This window comes from Pseudorca crassidens, chromosome 13 (genome assembly GCF_039906515.1).
Source record: "Pseudorca crassidens isolate mPseCra1 chromosome 13, mPseCra1.hap1, whole genome shotgun sequence".
NCBI lineage: Eukaryota > Metazoa > Chordata > Mammalia > Artiodactyla > Delphinidae > Pseudorca > Pseudorca crassidens.
In genome coordinates, this window is record NC_090308.1 from 51,541,641 (window position 1) to 51,558,158 (window position 16,518).

At 48.2% G+C, this 16,518-nt stretch overlaps 1 long non-coding RNA gene across 1 annotated transcript in view; it reads left to right on the plus strand.

Moving 5' to 3' along the window:
* The first annotated feature begins 279 nt into the window (after nt 1–279).
* The window catches only part of LOC137205012 (uncharacterized), a 34,066-nt gene continuing 17,827 nt past the window's right edge, over nt 280–16,518 (plus strand). The window contains exon 1 of the long non-coding RNA XR_010933955.1: nt 280–441. This is a non-coding gene — a long non-coding RNA (uncharacterized lncRNA). The remainder of the gene's footprint in view (nt 442–16,518) is intronic.

Genomic DNA, 16,518 nt, shown 5'->3' on the forward strand with positions numbered 1-16,518 from the left:
CTGTCTGGCTAGTCCAAGCCACCATCCTCTCTCTCCATTGCTTCCCTCCAGGCCAGACCTTGCTCCCCCATTTTGTTCTCCAGGCAACACATACCTCTGCTAATTAATGAGGGTAGGTGGTGTGAGTACATCTGGCTGCCTTTTACGGGAGATTTGGGAGTAGCAGAAGGGAATTACAGGTCTTCCCAACCCAGCATGAGCACATGCCAATAAGTCAACAGCAGACAAGTTTTTACAAGTTTCTAACAATCCTCCTTGTCTCTTCCCCAGGAAGCCCGGTCTCTCTTCATCAGCTGTGCTCTTTCTTGAAGATCTAGGGCCAATTCAGCAAATCTCCATCACCTTATTATGCCAGCTGGGTCCAACTCCTTGCCCAGCTCCTGGGGACAAAGGGAGATGCAGCAAGCCATTTTCTCTTCACTTTGGCCTGTGTGACCATGGGTGAGTTATGGAGCCATTCTGAGTCTTAATTTACTTGTCTGCATGGGGGTGGGGGGGATAGTAATAGAACTTAACCCCCAGGATTCTTGTAAAGATTCAGGGAACATAGTTCACCCAGCACAGGGATCAGAGCCCAGTGCCTGCTCGTCAGTATCATTTCTCTGACTTTATAGCTTCCGGAGACATTCAGTCTTGTCTCCTCCCCTGCCAAGTATTGAGTCCTGCTGCCCACCTCCTCCTGGTCAGAGGGAGTGAGGACTGTCCATGGGGCCTTTACCTCTGCTGTGACTGGCCCTTTTTTTTTTTTTTTTTTTTTTTTACTGTGGAGGCAGGAAAGAATCTGTGTGCCCTGAAACCAGCCAGGCCTGCCCCTGTCCAGGATGACAGGGAGAAAGTGAAAGGCACGATCACCGTGGTCCACTGCAGTTCAAGTGTTTGGATTTACAATGACCTCACAGGAGATCACAGATGGTCATAAGGCCCTGAAACTTGCAGAAAGGGCTAATTGAGGGTGACTCAAATGTTCGATTCATGATTTCCTTGGGAAAATACTGGGAGAGTGGGTGGAAGGGAATGGGATGGCGGTAAAGGAGGGGAACAGAATTTCAGCAGTAACATTTAAAGAGTCTATAGCTACTGAAGTGTGTTGTGCGTGAGATTTGGTACTTAGGAGTGAACATACAGGTGTCGGGCAGGACCTCCATAGAAGCAGGAATGGATAGAGGAAGAGGAAAGTCCAGCCGCCTTGCTGAGACCCTGCACGTGCACCCGAGGCGGGGCAAAGGGCAGAGGAATCTTTTGGGGGTCCCTCGGAGATCTTCAAACTCCACAGTAGGTTGTCCACTTGAAGTCTGGCCCACTCCTGGTGTCCTGCCCACCCCCTCCCTGACGCTGGGGTGCAGCCCCCTCTCCTCCCAGAGCCCCTTTCTCTTGTCTGCATCCCGATGGGTAGTGGTTGGACCCGGCCGGTTCCTGCCCTCCTGCTCCATTGCAGACCGCACTCCTTGGGCATTGGTTATCTGGGCCCAACAAGTGTTTTGCAGTGTGCCTGGCACAGAGGGCCTGCCTGTGTGCCGTGGTGGAAGGAAAGGGCTCTCAGGGGCACCTCCTGTGGTCCAGAAGAACACAGAGCCGGCCCTGTCTCTAGCTAATGGCCGCTACGTTCCCTGAAGAAACAGGGTAGCAGGTCTGGAGGCCCCGTGTGGGGATGGAGCTTGGAAACCTGGCTGGGAACTGAAATGGAGCTGCCCTGTTGTGCAGGGGACTTGGACAGGAGAGGGAAGAGATTCCCTTTTCTGGTGGGTGGAGTGTCTGGGGTGTCTGGGTTCTCCCACGCTGCTGGTGGAAGAAGGAAAGATGCTGCAGGGAGGACAAAACCCCATTCGGGACCAGACGCTGCGCCCTCAAGCCCTACTTGAGTTAGGAAGGGAGGAGGGAGAAAAAAAAGAAGGAAGAGGGGAAGAGGGAGGTGGAGACAGGAGGTGGAGGGAAAGAACCCTTCCTCAAAAAGCTCCCCTGGGGCTGGGCTGACTCATGAAGCTGCCCACCTGGGAGTAGGGGACCAGGAGAGGCCAGGGCAGGACCTTCCTCCCCTGGACAGGCTTAGAGCTGTGAGGCAGGCCGAAGAGGCAGGCTCTGGGCATCAGCAGGAGAATCAGCCCCTGCAAGAGAGAAGCAGCCTCAGCACGTGGGTGGGACCGCGCCTGGGATGAACCAAGGCAGGTACAGCCTCTGAGCCATCTCTTAGCCGGTCCCGAATGCTGCAGGGGCTGAGGCGGGGCTTGGCTCCCAGGAATTTTATTAGTGGGTGGTCAGCCAAGACCATATGTGTATTTACTTGTTGTTGTTACCAGTAGGACGGGGCTCACCTTCTCTGACTTTTACGCCTTTAGGTTAAAAGAACCTAGGGGATCAGAGGATTCCAAATAAGAGTTGATTCATCTTTTCAGGTCAAAGAGTTACAAGTGTCAAAACTCTCAGGAGAGATCTGCCCATGGCGTCATGACCACATTCCTCTACTGAAATTCCTCTTTGCAAGGAGAGTGGCATGTGTTTTTTCCAGCAGTGGAAATACAAATGATTCACTCTGGAAACCTTGGCTGTTGTACTGATAACTAATTTGTTTGCTGACAGTGATTACCCAGGAGCTGGGGCAGGGACCCAGATATCAAACTGCAGAAATTATTAAGTTCCCTCTGTGTGCAGACTAAATGCTTGGGGTGCTGCAAAAGAAGTAGGGGTACAGACCTCATCCAGGAGAGTTTATAGGCTAATCAGAGAAAGAAGACAGAGAAAACAACACGATACACACAGCTGCAACAGCCAGGATCTGTGCCTCTCACACAAGCCATGGTGTGATTAAAATAAGGTCAAGACAGGGAGGAAGACTTCTTGAAGGAGGTGTTCCAGCCATGTTTTGGAAAAGAGAAACCAGGGTCAGGCAGGGAGAAAGGAGGAGAGAAAACGAGCATTGAAACTGCCCTTATGGTATTTTTTAATGTTGCTCTTGTTCTTATTGGTTGATTGAGAGCAGCCATAGTACATGAAGGATAAGGATATTTGATTTAAGAAATCAAACAGGATCTTCTCAAATTAGGTCAGAGTTTTTGCCCAAGGAGAGGTCGGAGCCAGGTTTTGGAACTGTTTGGGAAATTGTTCGTTTTGGTCCCAGGACCTGATGCTTTAGTGGTTGGATAGGCCACGTGAATATTTGCCTTGTCTGCTCGTGCAAACTGTAGGTCTCCCAGACGAATAGCTCAGTAAGCCCTTCACTTCTCTGAAGGCGAGGATCTTGGACTGCCTTTGTGGGCAACGTGGACGCACTGGAGGATTTGAAGCAGAGCAGTTAGATAATCATATCTGTATCTCAGAAAGATCATTCTATCGTCAGTATTATGCTTGGGTATAATTTTGAAATACCAGCAGGCTTTCTTCTCCTAATATCTTTCTTCATCGTCTCACCTACCTCTCATCTTGCTCCTCTGAGCAAGGTTAGTCTGTGTTCATCACCTCAGTGAAGGATTCTCAACAGATAGAAGGGCCTGTTTGCTGGCTTTTGAGTTTCTCAAGTCTAAGCCCGTGTGTGTGAAGGAAGGACTCTGACATATACCAGAGGTTTGAGAGAGGACATGATACCCCACTTGAAGGTCCCTGTCCCCAGTCCCTGAGGACTCTGGGGGAAGAGGGGGCACAGAGGGAAAGCAAGAACTGTATACTCATTAAGGGATGTTTGAAAGCAGGATTGTGTGTCCCAGGTGAGTGGAAATGGAACCACCCCATGATAGAACCCACCGATTAGGTTGTGAGACTGGAGAGAGAGGGACCCGTTTCTTACTTCTAGGGTAGAGCCCTAGGAAAGTGGCAAGACCCTAAAGAAATGGATTTGGGGCATGTCTAGGCAGACAGGGCTGTAGAAACAGCCTCACAAAGTTCCCCATGCCACAGCATGGATTGAGAGTAAGGGAATGACCCCCATGCTGCTGAGAGGGGCAGGGCAGGGCAGAGTGGCTGGCTTTGAAAGGGCTTAGTGGGTAGGATGAGGGGTAGCTCAGCAGCCATCTGCATGGACGATGGCCAAGGTCAGATGAGGTGATGATGGTCTCAGCAGATGCCCTTGTGGACAGATGACTGAAGACTAGATGCCCGGCCTCACCGCCCTCCCACAGCCCTTTGTGCCCTAGAACGAAGATATAACCCCAAACTGATAAAGTTTTCACTCCTCTCGTGAAATGAAGGTTAGAGATTAAGTTGGGTTATAGAAAAGTAAAGAAACATTTACGTATCTGTAGACTAAGGTTGGTACCTGCTACTGTCTGCTGTTAAATGATAAAGATTTTCTTCCAGTTAATTTACCTAGGGTTCTAATCGGCTTTCTGGAGAATTTTGGAGAGAATTTTTAATGTCACAGCTTTTCGTTCTGATCCTGTGTTTTGGGCTCAACGTTGCCTTCTTATAACTCCTGAGAATGTTGAAAAGCAATTGTTAGAGTAGCCCAAGCTTATGTGAAGAGTAACCACAGCAGAGAGTTGGAAAATCAGCACGTAGTAGGTCCTGGCCAGGCCGGCTCATAAGCCCCTCAGTGGATGTAACTAGAAAATTCTTAGGTCCTGTAGAATAAGTGCAGGTAAAGGGAAGTTGCTTACCATGGAGCGCTGGCACAGGAAAAAAGAGAGATTGTTTACATACTGTAGAGTAAATATTTTATAATCCCAAACCTGGACATAGACCTGGGGTATGTGGCTTGTGGAGTGGCAGAATTATTGCTTGATACGGTGATACAAGTCATCTCTGGGGGCTGGCATGCCCCTTCGGGGGGATGCGGGGGGAGCCAGAGAACCCCTTAGTCCTGGGCTGCTGGGGCCCGGCCCACTCCTCACCCCAGGGGCTGCGCCCAGCACCATCCTAGGCTTATCCATCTGAGGAACGAAGGGGGACCCTGGGAGGCTGGCTGTTGTGTTGTATACGTGGTCATTTATTTTTAAATACCCTGGCATGAGTAACGTGATATGTGCATGAACAAGTAAATCCTAATCTGTTTTAGCTCTTCAGGGTGGGTTAATTAGTGGGTAAAGCAAGCCAATCAATTCTAGTCTCTGTCAACAATTTAAGTTGCCTTATTTGCATAAAAGTGTTCTAAGTAATTCTTTTTTTTAGAGAAGGAATTCTTGATTTAGTAGAACCCCCCGATTTTTTGGTGTGTGTTTGGTATGTGTATATAATAGGGCGAATTGCCTTGTGTGCATAAGGGTTAAAAATCAGCAAGCCTTCAGCTTAGGGCCCACTGGTGTGGTGTCTCCAGGGATAGGATGACTCTCACCCTCTCCCCACCATCTAACCACAGGAGCCCAGTCTTTGTGTTTGCTTCAAAGAACATGCCTCCAACAGAGGTTTACAGACCGGGGCAAGACGGCAGATGGAGACCCACATACCATATGTCCAAATATTGAAAAGCAGCAAATCTAGCCTAGAAACTATATTGTAGACTATGTTCTATCCTTTTGTCTTCAGAGGGACCTGGAATGCAGAGTCTGAATGTAGAATCCTCAGACCCCTCAGAGTTCCACCTGCTCCTCCCTGGCTGCCCCTTCTCTGCCTACCCCCAGCTCTATCCCACACTCCATGTCTCTGTGAAGAGCTGTCTCCCGGCCTTTCCTCAGGCCTAGGGGCGAGGCACAGCCATGGGCCAGTCCCTCCTCAGAACTCAGAGCCCGAGGAGAGGACCATGCAGGCTTTGGAGATGATTTCAGGACCCTTGGGCAGGGAACTCTGGGATCCCAGGTACCAAAGGGTGGTCTAGAAGGTGAGGTATGAGCTCTGGGTAGACACACTCCCTGGGCCCTGTGACTCATTGCCCTGTGTGGAGAGGGTGCCTGAGGAGGGCCAGAGAGTTACCCCTTGAAGGACAAGGCTGAGAACAGCAAGCCTTCTTGCCTGGGTGTTTCTGCTGATTTTTTTGTGGGAGTGAGAGGGGTGCAGGAAGAAAAAAGAGAAATATCTTCTGAACCACAAATGAGACTTGTTAGATTAATTTTGTCTGCTAGCTGACAGAGTTCCCTGCATTGGATGGGATTTGGTGTGAGCTGAGACTCGCAGTTATTGCAACAACTCCATTTGGCAGCAAGCTTGTTGGGGTAGAGATGTGCAGGCCCCACTTGTGTCCGACCGTAGCAGGCTACTGATATTTTCTATGGTTATGGGATCCTAACTTCCAGATGCAGAGCCAACCATGGCCTGAGAGTCCCGTTTGCACCTGCTCACGCCCACACTGGATTTAGCTTGTGCTGAATGAGTTCGTGTATGATCGGGTCATTCAAGATGGCTTTTCTCTTGCTCTCTGTACGTCCCCTGCTGGATCACGCCCTGCTTCACTCACATGACTATCCAATTCTCTTAATTATAAGGCTTAATAAGTAACTGCGTGTGTGCTTGCCCCCTGCCCCAGCCGCTGGTTTCCCTGGTAACTGATGAGCCAACCTGACATCAATTCCGCCTGTAAGTGGTAGCCTCCTTCTCCCGCTAAGTAGCGGAGGTTGCCGCCACGTGCTGCCTGCTATCTACAGTGGGGTGTTGCTCTCGGACCTTTTGCTGGCGTCTCTGTTGCTGTGTCTGGGCTCTTTCTTCAGTCTCTGGGCTGGGCAACTACGAGGCTTACAGGCCTGTGCGATGCAGCCCAACTGTTGGGTCTGGTAAGAGCTTTCATTTCTCCCCCTAAACTTGAAAATGGAGTTCTGAAAGGGGTGGTATAAGTTCACGAACCTAAGTTTTGTCTCTTCAAGCCCATCATGGGCCTTTGCCAAGGACCCCTTTCACACTGGTCCTTAAGCTTGGAGCTGGGGCACCTTGGAGGACAGCCTCATCCAGCACCACCTAGAGAGCTGAGGAAATAAGGATATGGGAATGCAAGCTCTGATAACTCCAGAGGTTTCAGAAAAGTGCAGTAAGCCAGGCGGGCCACTGGGCTCTCTGGGAGGCAGCAGAGGGGAAGGGAGGAGAGTGGCTCTGGGAGTCAGCTGGATTCTAGACTCAACATTGCCAAGAATTTACCAGTGAACTTGTACAAACTTCTTTCCCTTGCTGGGCCTCTGTTTCCCTGCCTATAAAATGAGTGTGAATTAAATGATCTAAAATCCCTCCAAGTGCCAAAATCCTTAGGCTACCTTGCTCTCATTGGGTAAGGTGACTCCTTCTTTTTTAAATTTTATTGGAGTATAGTTGATTTACAATGTTTTGTTTCAGGTGTACAGCATAGTAATTCAGTTATACATGTATTCATCCTTTTTCAGATTCTTTTCCCATATAGGTTATTATAGAATATTGAGTAGAGTTCCCTGTGCTATACAGTAGGTCCTTGTTGGTTATCTATTTTATATATAGTAGTGAGTGTATGTTAATCCCAAGCTCCTAATTTATTCCTCCCCCCGACGTTTGCCTTTGGTAACCATAAGTTTGTTTCTGAAATCTGTGAGTCTGTTTCTGTTTTATAAATGAGTTCATTTATATCATTTTTTAACTTAGATTCCCCATATGAGTGATATCATATGATATTTGTCTTTCTATGTCTTATTTACTTCACTTAGTTTGATAATCTCTATGTCCATCCATGTTGCTGCAAATGGCATTATTTCATTCTTTTTATGGCTGAGTAATATTCCATTGTATATCTGTACCACATCTTTTTTTTTTTTTTTTTTTTGGCGGTACGTGGGCCTCTCACTGTTGTGGCCTCTCCCATCGCGGAGCAGAGGCTCCGGACGTGCAGGCTCAGCAGCCATGGTTCATGGGCCCCGCTGCTCCGCGGCATGTGGGATCTTCCCGGACCGGGGCACGAACCCGCGTCCCCTGCATCGGCAGGCGGACTCTCAACCACTGCGCCACCAGGGAAGCCCTGTACCACATCTTCTTTATCCATTCCTCTGTCAGTGGACATTTAAGGCTGCTTCCATGTCTTGGCTATTGTAAATAGTACTGCAATGAACATTGCGGGGTGTGTATGTTTTCGAATTATGGTTTTCTCCGGATATATGCCCAGGAGTGGGATTGCTGGATCATATGGTAGTTCTATTTTTAGTTTTTTGGTTTTTTTTTTGCGGTTCGCAGGCCTCTCACTGTTGTGGCCTCTCCCGTTGTGGAGCACAGGCTCCGGACGCGCAGGCTCAGCGGCCATGGCTCACGGGCCCAGCCGCTCCGCGGCATGTGGGATCCTCCCAGACCGGGGCACGAACCCGTGTCCCCTGTATCGACAGGCGGACTCTCAACCACTGTGCCACCAGGGAAGCCCTCTTTTTAGTTTTCTAAGGAGCCTCCATACTGTTCTCCATAATGGTTGTACCAGTTTACATTTGCACCAACAGTGTAGGAGGGTTCTAAGGTGACTTCTAACGTAAGTGAAGGTAACACTCCTCTCTTCTCCTTCAGCACAAATGGACTTCATTCTGAAGTCGTGGTGGGCAGCCTGTGTCCTGGGGGCCCTGGAAAGAGACCCTGTCCATTTGCCCTGAGTCAACAGGGACCAGAGACCTTCCTCTCATCTTTTTGGCAGGTCTGGGCTGCTGTGCTCCTGCAGGCTTCACTGCACAATTTCTTTCCCCTCACGTCAGTTGAGTTGAGCATTCACTTGTGGGTCTGCATGTCAGTTGATACTCAGTGAATCATGTGGTTTATAGACGTAGAGATGTCATATGAACCTGGAATATCTTTCCTCTTGGCCTCCACAGCCCAGGTGATCTGTATGCCTCTCTTCAGCTCCTTTCCTTTTCAGGAAAGAAAAGTGATTAAGAGGTAAAAGAATACACCTTGAGAGGGAGGTATGCTGGAGCAAAAGCTCTTCCCGGCTTTAACGTCCTGTCAGGTGCCCAGTCTGTCCCCGCTCTTAGAGATTGTTCCAGATCTTAGATACTCGGCCGCTGTGCCCAGAGGCGAATCTAGCCTGGGCAGCAGCCAGACTCATAGATCTTCCAGCTGCCTCGCTGCCTCCCTTGAGAGTGGGCGCCCTTGAGTATCACGAGCTTGTGGCGGAGACTGAGTGTCTTAATTGCTGGAAGAAAGATCAACTTCCTCGGCCTTGTTTATGTGTCGCAAACTGGCAGTCGTGACCTCCAGGTGCGTTACAGGAGACTGGGAAGAGGTTGCATTGCCAAGACCTTGAGCAGCTGTGTAGTGCTGGAAGCAAACCTAGGTTTATGGGGCCCCTTGTCTTGCGGGTCACACCCCCCTCCCTCTTCTGGTGTCCACCTCAGTTCTCCTGCTGACCCTCTCCCTCCCTCAGCCTCCTTGGTCAGCTCAGGCCCCACAAGTGTCCCTCATCCTGACCCTTCTCCTCCCTGGGACCCAGTCCTTTGCTCGTTTGCAGGACTGTAGGAAAAAGAGGCCTAAGGGCCTCTCATATGAACCTAAGAAATGAGCAAAGGAATTGGGGGTGTGTCTGTTTCTCAGGAGGAGACCCACTCTCCTCCCTTCCCCCTGCTGCCTCCCCAGAGAGCGTGGCGGCTCTCCTGGCTAGTTGCAGTTCTCTGAAAACCATTAGGTCAGCCTCCTTTGAACAAGGTTATGAAGAAGGTTAAATGTACTTCAGCCCCTGGCTTCCCTTTCTGAAACATCTTTTTCACTCTCTGCTCCAGCCCGCATCCCCCAATCCAACGCTTTCCTATGAAAACGTCTTTCTGTAAAAATCTCCCCCATCATTTCTTTATTCTGCTAAGATGTAAAGTCAGTGCTTTACCCTCCTGAGAGATATTTGTATTTTAAGCCTCATCACTAATTGCGGAGTGAGCGAGAGTCTCTGTCCTCTGCTAAAGGAATTTCAGGCATATGCCAGCCCATGGGAGGATTTGGGAAGACATAGTGCCTTCTGTGATGTTCAGATCACACTGGCATTGAGCTCCCTGTGCCACAAAAAGGTCAGTTTGAAGTCTGCTGCTTGGTTGAAAATTTTCTTCTAGTCTTAAGGATTTTTGAAAACTCTTTCAATGTTGTACTATGGGATGCTAACTTAAGAGGAAAAAAAATCCTCCATAGATTATTTGAGAGTATCACTTAAAATTTATAAATGAGGGAACTAATTCTACACTCTACCACGACAATTTAACTTGGCCAGGTCATCTTACACTAAATGTGGATGATTTTTAATGACATCTTATATAACGTTACTCACTAGTAATTGATGTGGATGGAGAGTGTTCAGCTGAAAAAGACTTAAGTCTTTTTTCTTGGCTACTAGAGTGGGATTCGTTGATCAGCAGCATCGATGTCACCTGAGAGCTTGTTGGGCTACAGACGCCCAGGCTACACTCCTGAGTTGATGTATCAAATCTGCATCTTAAGATCCTTCAGGTGATTTGTATTCATATTAAAGTTTGAAAAGAAACACTGGCCAGGGGCTTTCCTGGTGGCCCAGTGGTTAAGACTCTGTGCTTCCACTGCAGGGTGCATGGGTTTGATCCCTGGTCAGGGAACTAAGATCCCGCATGTCACGCAGCGTGGCCAAAAAAAAGAAAGAAAGAAAGAAAACCAGGCCACCTATTGGAATTCCCTGATAGCCTTTAAAATCTACAGCGACTTGGACTCCACCTCCAAAGTCTTTTCAACATGTTGGGAGTAGAGTCCAGTGAATTCTGTATTTTTAAAAATCTCCTCAGGAACAGTCAAGTTTGGGAACCATCAATCTGGTCCATCTTTTCTGATGAGGAAAATGACCACCAGGGTGGTGAAATGACCTATCCAAATTATCAACAGATTAAAATCCAGACCCTGGACCCCCAGGCCAATCTAGCCTACACAAAAAATGTCACATTATCACATGAGGTTGAAAAGACTGTACGTCTGTGGTCCTTGTCCCAAGAAATAGAAGGGATTTTGTCGGACACAACACTGAAGCTTGGCAGTAATACGAAGGAATTAGAGAACTTGAGACCGGCTCTCAAAACGCTTCTGATTCAATGGGGCAAAGAAGATGGTGGCCATCCCATTAAATAAAAACGTACATAAAGGAACCTATATGTGCAATTTGCCGCTCCAGACTTGTGTATGTGCACATGCACGTGTTGGGATTGTTTTCCCCTCCATAACCCCATAGCATTTTGTTTCCCTAGTGGACCACTTCCAACCTCCACTTCTTTCAGAAATCTTTGTGTTAAGCTTTACGCTCAGCGCAAGTGCCGAACCTTCTCTTAATGACTGTTGTAGCCGGGCTGTCAGTTCTCCGCGCACGGTAGGAACTCAGTAGCGTTTGAGGGATGGAATGCAGGATGGGGGGCTGTCCTTGAAGTAGTCATGTGATCAATTACTTAATGGTCAATAGGTGCATTATGCTGAACTAAGTGGTGAGTAGAATACCAAGTTTATAAAACACAGTCCTGCCCCAAGAATGTTTATAATCTCGTAGGTGAGACTATGCATGGTCTCAAAAATATAACTAAGCTGATTAGGTAGTATGTAATAAGGGCCAACTGAAGAATGTAGCACCAACCCTACCAGACCCCAACATTCTCTAATACCTTAAAATGACTTCATTTTCTTAAAATAGAATCCATGAATTAAATAACTAGAATCCATGAATAATATAACTAACTCAATCTGTATAATGAATTCCTTAATTCTGATATGAAGGAATAAAATCAATTTGTAATAAAACAACATATTTCAATATATAAATGCTCAGGCATATTTATACCAAAAACCAATGAAGTCGTCAGATATAAAATCACTGTACTGGGACAGCTACCAAAGCACACTGATACAGATATATTGTCCTGGAGACTGAAATACTGTAAGCAGCATTCCTGTCAATAATGTGCTTCCAAAATGAAGAACGGGGCTTCCCTGGTGGCGCAGTGGTTGAGAGTCCGCCTGCCGATGCAGGGGACGCGGGTTCGTGCTCCGGTCCGGCAAGATCCCACATGCCGCGGAGCAGCTGGGCCCGTGAGCCATGGCCGCTGAGCCTGCGCGTCCGGAGCCTGTGCTCCGCAACGGGAGAGGCCACAGCAGTGAGAGGCCCGCGTACCAAAAAAAAAAAAAAGAAAAGAAAAACGAAGGTAAAATTCTGAACAAAACAAAGCACAGTCTTCCCTGAATTCTCAGAAGTTGAATTCCCAGAAAATTGAGTGTATATTAAAACTGTGCAAACAATACTTTGTGTCTGTGTGGAAAAAGGAATTCAGTTCCGGGTTCAGATAATTAAAAATAGGTTTTTCACCAACCTGCCTGCCTGGCGGCACTTTAGAAAGTCATGTGATGTATGAACCAAGTCTTCCTTATGTGGAGCTGTGCTCTACACTACAGGCTGCCCAGCATTCTCCCGTCCAGCATTCTCCCGCCCAGCACCCACCATTGTGACAACTCCCAAATCCCCCTGTACATTTCCAAAGCACCTGTAGGGGGTAACAACTCCCACTGAGAGCCACTGGTAGAGAAGGTCAGTGCGGGTAGAGCAGTGTTTCTCAAACTTCAGTGTGCTCCGGAGTCTCCTGGGATTCTTCCTAAGATGCAGATGCAGGAGGTCTGCGGTGGAGCCTGGGACTCTGCATTTCCACCACAGCCCCAGCTGATGCTGGAGAGATCAGAGGAGGAAGAAACGACCTTTGGCTCAAGGAGCAAGGACCTCACAGAAGAGAAAGGAACACAAACAGGGGCTTGAAGAACAAACGGCTGTGGCGCTGATGACGTCACATGAGGCCCAGGCAGCTGGGAGGCAGGCCCTGGAGAGGTCCAGTAGCAAACAGTGCCCGAAGCCAGTTAACAGCCTTGCGCTGACAGCTACAGTACTGCTCACCAGGCGGGGTAAAAATAACAACTCCCTATTGGGGTTGGGTCTGCCAGACTCTGGTTAAGTTCATTTCTTTCAATAAATCCAGCAGCTTCCCCTTTGATAAATACTGTCAAGGCTGGAACACGTGGTGCTAACAAAATATGGTTTCAATTTGGGGCCCACCGCACTCGTGGTTAAATACTGTGCGTGTGTGTACAAAAGTCGACTCAGAGCCAGCCAACTTAATATGCCTGGGCTGAAAATGGTTCCATCCAGGAGGATTCAGTTATACAGATTCTGCTGCTCTGAAAGACAACCTAATCCCCATCGTCAATTTTAATGCTCCAGAACTTCTCGTGAGCATGGAAGCTTTTTAAGCTCAGCCAGTTGTGCACTTGCATCCCGGGCAGAAGCAGTGCACGCTTGTTTTCCTGATATTTTTATGCCTGCTTTATGTTCATATGTTGTTTGACATTCAGGAAAAAACACCCTGTTTTCATCAACAACTCAACACTGCATTTAAACCTGATGGTCGTTAGCTTTGTAGGAAAGGGAGGTGGAGGCAGAGGGGGAAGACAGTGTGGGGAGAGGAAACGAGAATCATAGTTTAGCAACAGACGGAGGTTTGTTCTGGTGGGATTTGTTTCTGGGAACACAGAAACTCTCGGTGTTTTTGTCAATCTGCATGTGCCGGTCTTGGAACGGCTCAGTGAAAGAAGGAAACTGGCTAAACAAGTTTCGGAGGTGGACCCTACTGGTAACTGCACCTCTAGCTCATCGTGAATAATGAAGAAGTCTGCTCCAGAGTCCAAGTAGGTCACAGGAACTGCACGGAGGCAATTGCCCAGCAAACCAAAGATTACAGCACCTGGCCAATAAACTTATCGGGGAAACAAAGCTGAGAACGAGGTCAGCGGCAGGTGTCCTCGGCACGGTGGGATGCAGAGCAAGTGAAGAAGCTGGGTGGGCGGTGGGGGGGGGGGGCAGGAAAGAGGGCGAAACTACCAGAATATCTCTATGCTTCAGAAGACAAGCTCATCAGGAAGGTGAGGCTGAGGCGAGTGAGCTGAGTTGTTTCATCAAGCAAGCAAGGAGGAACTGATTTCCTGAAAAGACTAGGAATTTATCACCAAGGGCACCCGGGTATGAAAAGAGCTGACAGGAATTTTTTCCAGAGGCATCTTCCATGTTGCATTTTTAAATTCGTCAGAAGTATATTTCTCTTTTTATGATTAGATGTAATTGCAGTGACAGAAAAAGCCTGAAATGCTGCGAGCAGCGACTTTCAAGTCAGCCACTGGTTACAGAGGGAGCTTTGAAGGGGGCAAAGCGTTGTGGAAATTCTGAAACTTTGAATATCCGTACTTATTTTTTTTGTGGCAAAAGTGAGGCATGCTTATTGTAAAAAAAAAAAAAAAAAAGTGAGATCCTAAAAAGCACAGACGTTTTTGAAAAATTGGGGAGAGTTCTCTTCATTGCTTAGGGAAGCAATTAAGCCCCTTTCACTGGGCTATCTTAGAACCATTAGGTTCAAGTTAGAACGTGCTTAGGAGCAGTCAGTGGGGAGTGAGTGGATCGAGAGACTCCAGAGGTATTTTTCACTGGTCTCTGAGGTCGGCTATGTTTTCTCTGGTTTCCTGGAGGGGGAGAGAAAAGGAAGCCTCCACTTCCCCAGGCCCCCGCCCCCCCCCCCCCCCCCCCCCCCGCCAAATGCTGCTGGATGGTTTGGAGCCGGGGCAGGTGCCGGTCAGGCACTGGCCGAGCCAAGCGGACGTTCGGAAGCACTGCTGCATTTGGCGCAGTTGTCTTTTTTCCTTGGATTGCTTCCTCACTCATGGAAGAGATGGAGAGGGGGGCCTGGCAATTGATCTGGGAAAAGAATTCAGAACTCTAACGGTATAGAGAGCGTGTACCATTAGGAAGGGCGGGGGAGAGGAGGATTTGTTCTCGAGCATTCATCACAGTGATGAAATGCTATAGGGACAAGAGGTCAGTGGGCATTTAACCCAAACCAAATTTAGCAAGTGGAACAAGCCTCTCATTGGAGGCCTGGATTCCACATTAAAAGCCATTCTCCACCTGATACCTTTTAAAGATACCGCTGTGGTATCTAAATTTCATGGATTTTACTCATAGCAGGTGCCCAAGCACAGTCACCATGAAGCAATGACACAGCATAGCCCAGCCTCCAGCGGCCCTAAGCCAAGGGGCTAAGTGGAGAAAGAGGCAGGGTTTTTCCTTTAGGCCCCCTGCTTCTCTACTTGTAGCCTTTTAACCCCTTCCGGGTACCTTGGTTCCAGTCTCCTCCGATAACAACCTTAGTGGGCTTCCGTTGTTTCTGCCCCAGCGTGTGTCTGCCCTTCCAGTGAATAAGAATCCAGATATTTATCAGGGGAAGTGCCCCTTCCCCCCTCTCAGTCGGTGGGGGTCTGATGACACTGACACCCCTCTGACTGGGGAGTGGAGCATATGAGGCGCGCTGAGGCCAATCATTTCATCCTGTTTCATGGCCACGTGATTGCTTCCGATGGGCCCATGACCCAGGCAGAACCTATGAGAGGCAGTGAGATTTTCATGGGTATTTCTGGAAAATAGGCTTGCACTTTCTCCTCTGGACTGGACACTTGAGAGGACGCAGGGCTGAAGCTGCTGCCATCCTCTTGCAGTCACAGGAAGCTGAGATTAATTCTATCAATGCAACAGGCAGGTCTGAAAGCTGGGAACAGAAATAAAAAAACCAAACCCAAATCCCTCCATTCTGGGCTTCCCTGGTGGCACAGTGGTTAAGAATCTGCCTGCCAATGGAGGGGACACAGGTTCGAGCCCTGGTCCAGGAAGATCCCACATGCCGCAAAGCAGCTAAGCCCGTGCACCACAACTACTGAGCGTGCACTCTAGAACCCGTGAGCCACAACTACTGAGCCCATGTGCCACAACTACTGAAGCCCACATGCCTAGATCCCGTGCTCCACAACAGAAGCCACCACAACGAGAAGCCCGCACACTGCAATGAAGAGTACCCCCGCTCGCCGCAACTAGACAAAGCCCGTGCACAGCAGTGAAGACCCAACACAGCCAAAAATAAATAAAATAAAATAAATAAATTTATTAAAAAAAAGAAAAACCTGCATTCTGATGATACTATATGAGGTCTAAAAACTGCTATGCCTAGAGCCAGCCCTACCATGGAGTGTTAAGCTAGGCTTTTCAATAAATTCTCCTTTTGCTTACACCAAAATTATGTCAGGTTTTCTACCACTTGTAATCAGAATTCGGATACACCCAAGAACCTCTTGTTCCTTCTCATTAACCCCTATCACAATCTTCTTTCAGGAAAGGATTTTCCATTCTAAATTATGAACAACTGATAATGCTTCAAAGTATGGCTCCTTCAAGAGAATTTCCAGTTTTCAGCAAATTTTCATTAGCAAATATTGAGCCCCTTCTGGTACAAAGAGACGCAGGAGAGTATGTTAGGAGGAAAGGAGAGCCAAGCTTTCCCACTGAACTCAGTATTTTAGTGTCTAGTTTTGGCCATTCAGATCAGTTCCAGCTTTTGATAACGGCTGAGTAAATACTATCTGACTAATCCTTCTGCCAAAAACAATGATAAGTTCTGGACCTAAAACAAGACAATGACAAAACCTGTTCTAAGGTCCTGGAGGACAACCAAAATGGTTTGGTTCTGAAGACGAAAACTGGAGAAGATATGACCCTTGAAAAAAGTTGGGGGGGATCCCACTGGGCGAGGTCCATGTTGATCAGGCGTTTCCCCTGGCAGTACTCTCCTCTTCCCAGGATGGCAAGAGACAGAGCTCAAGTGGAAAGTGGCAGCC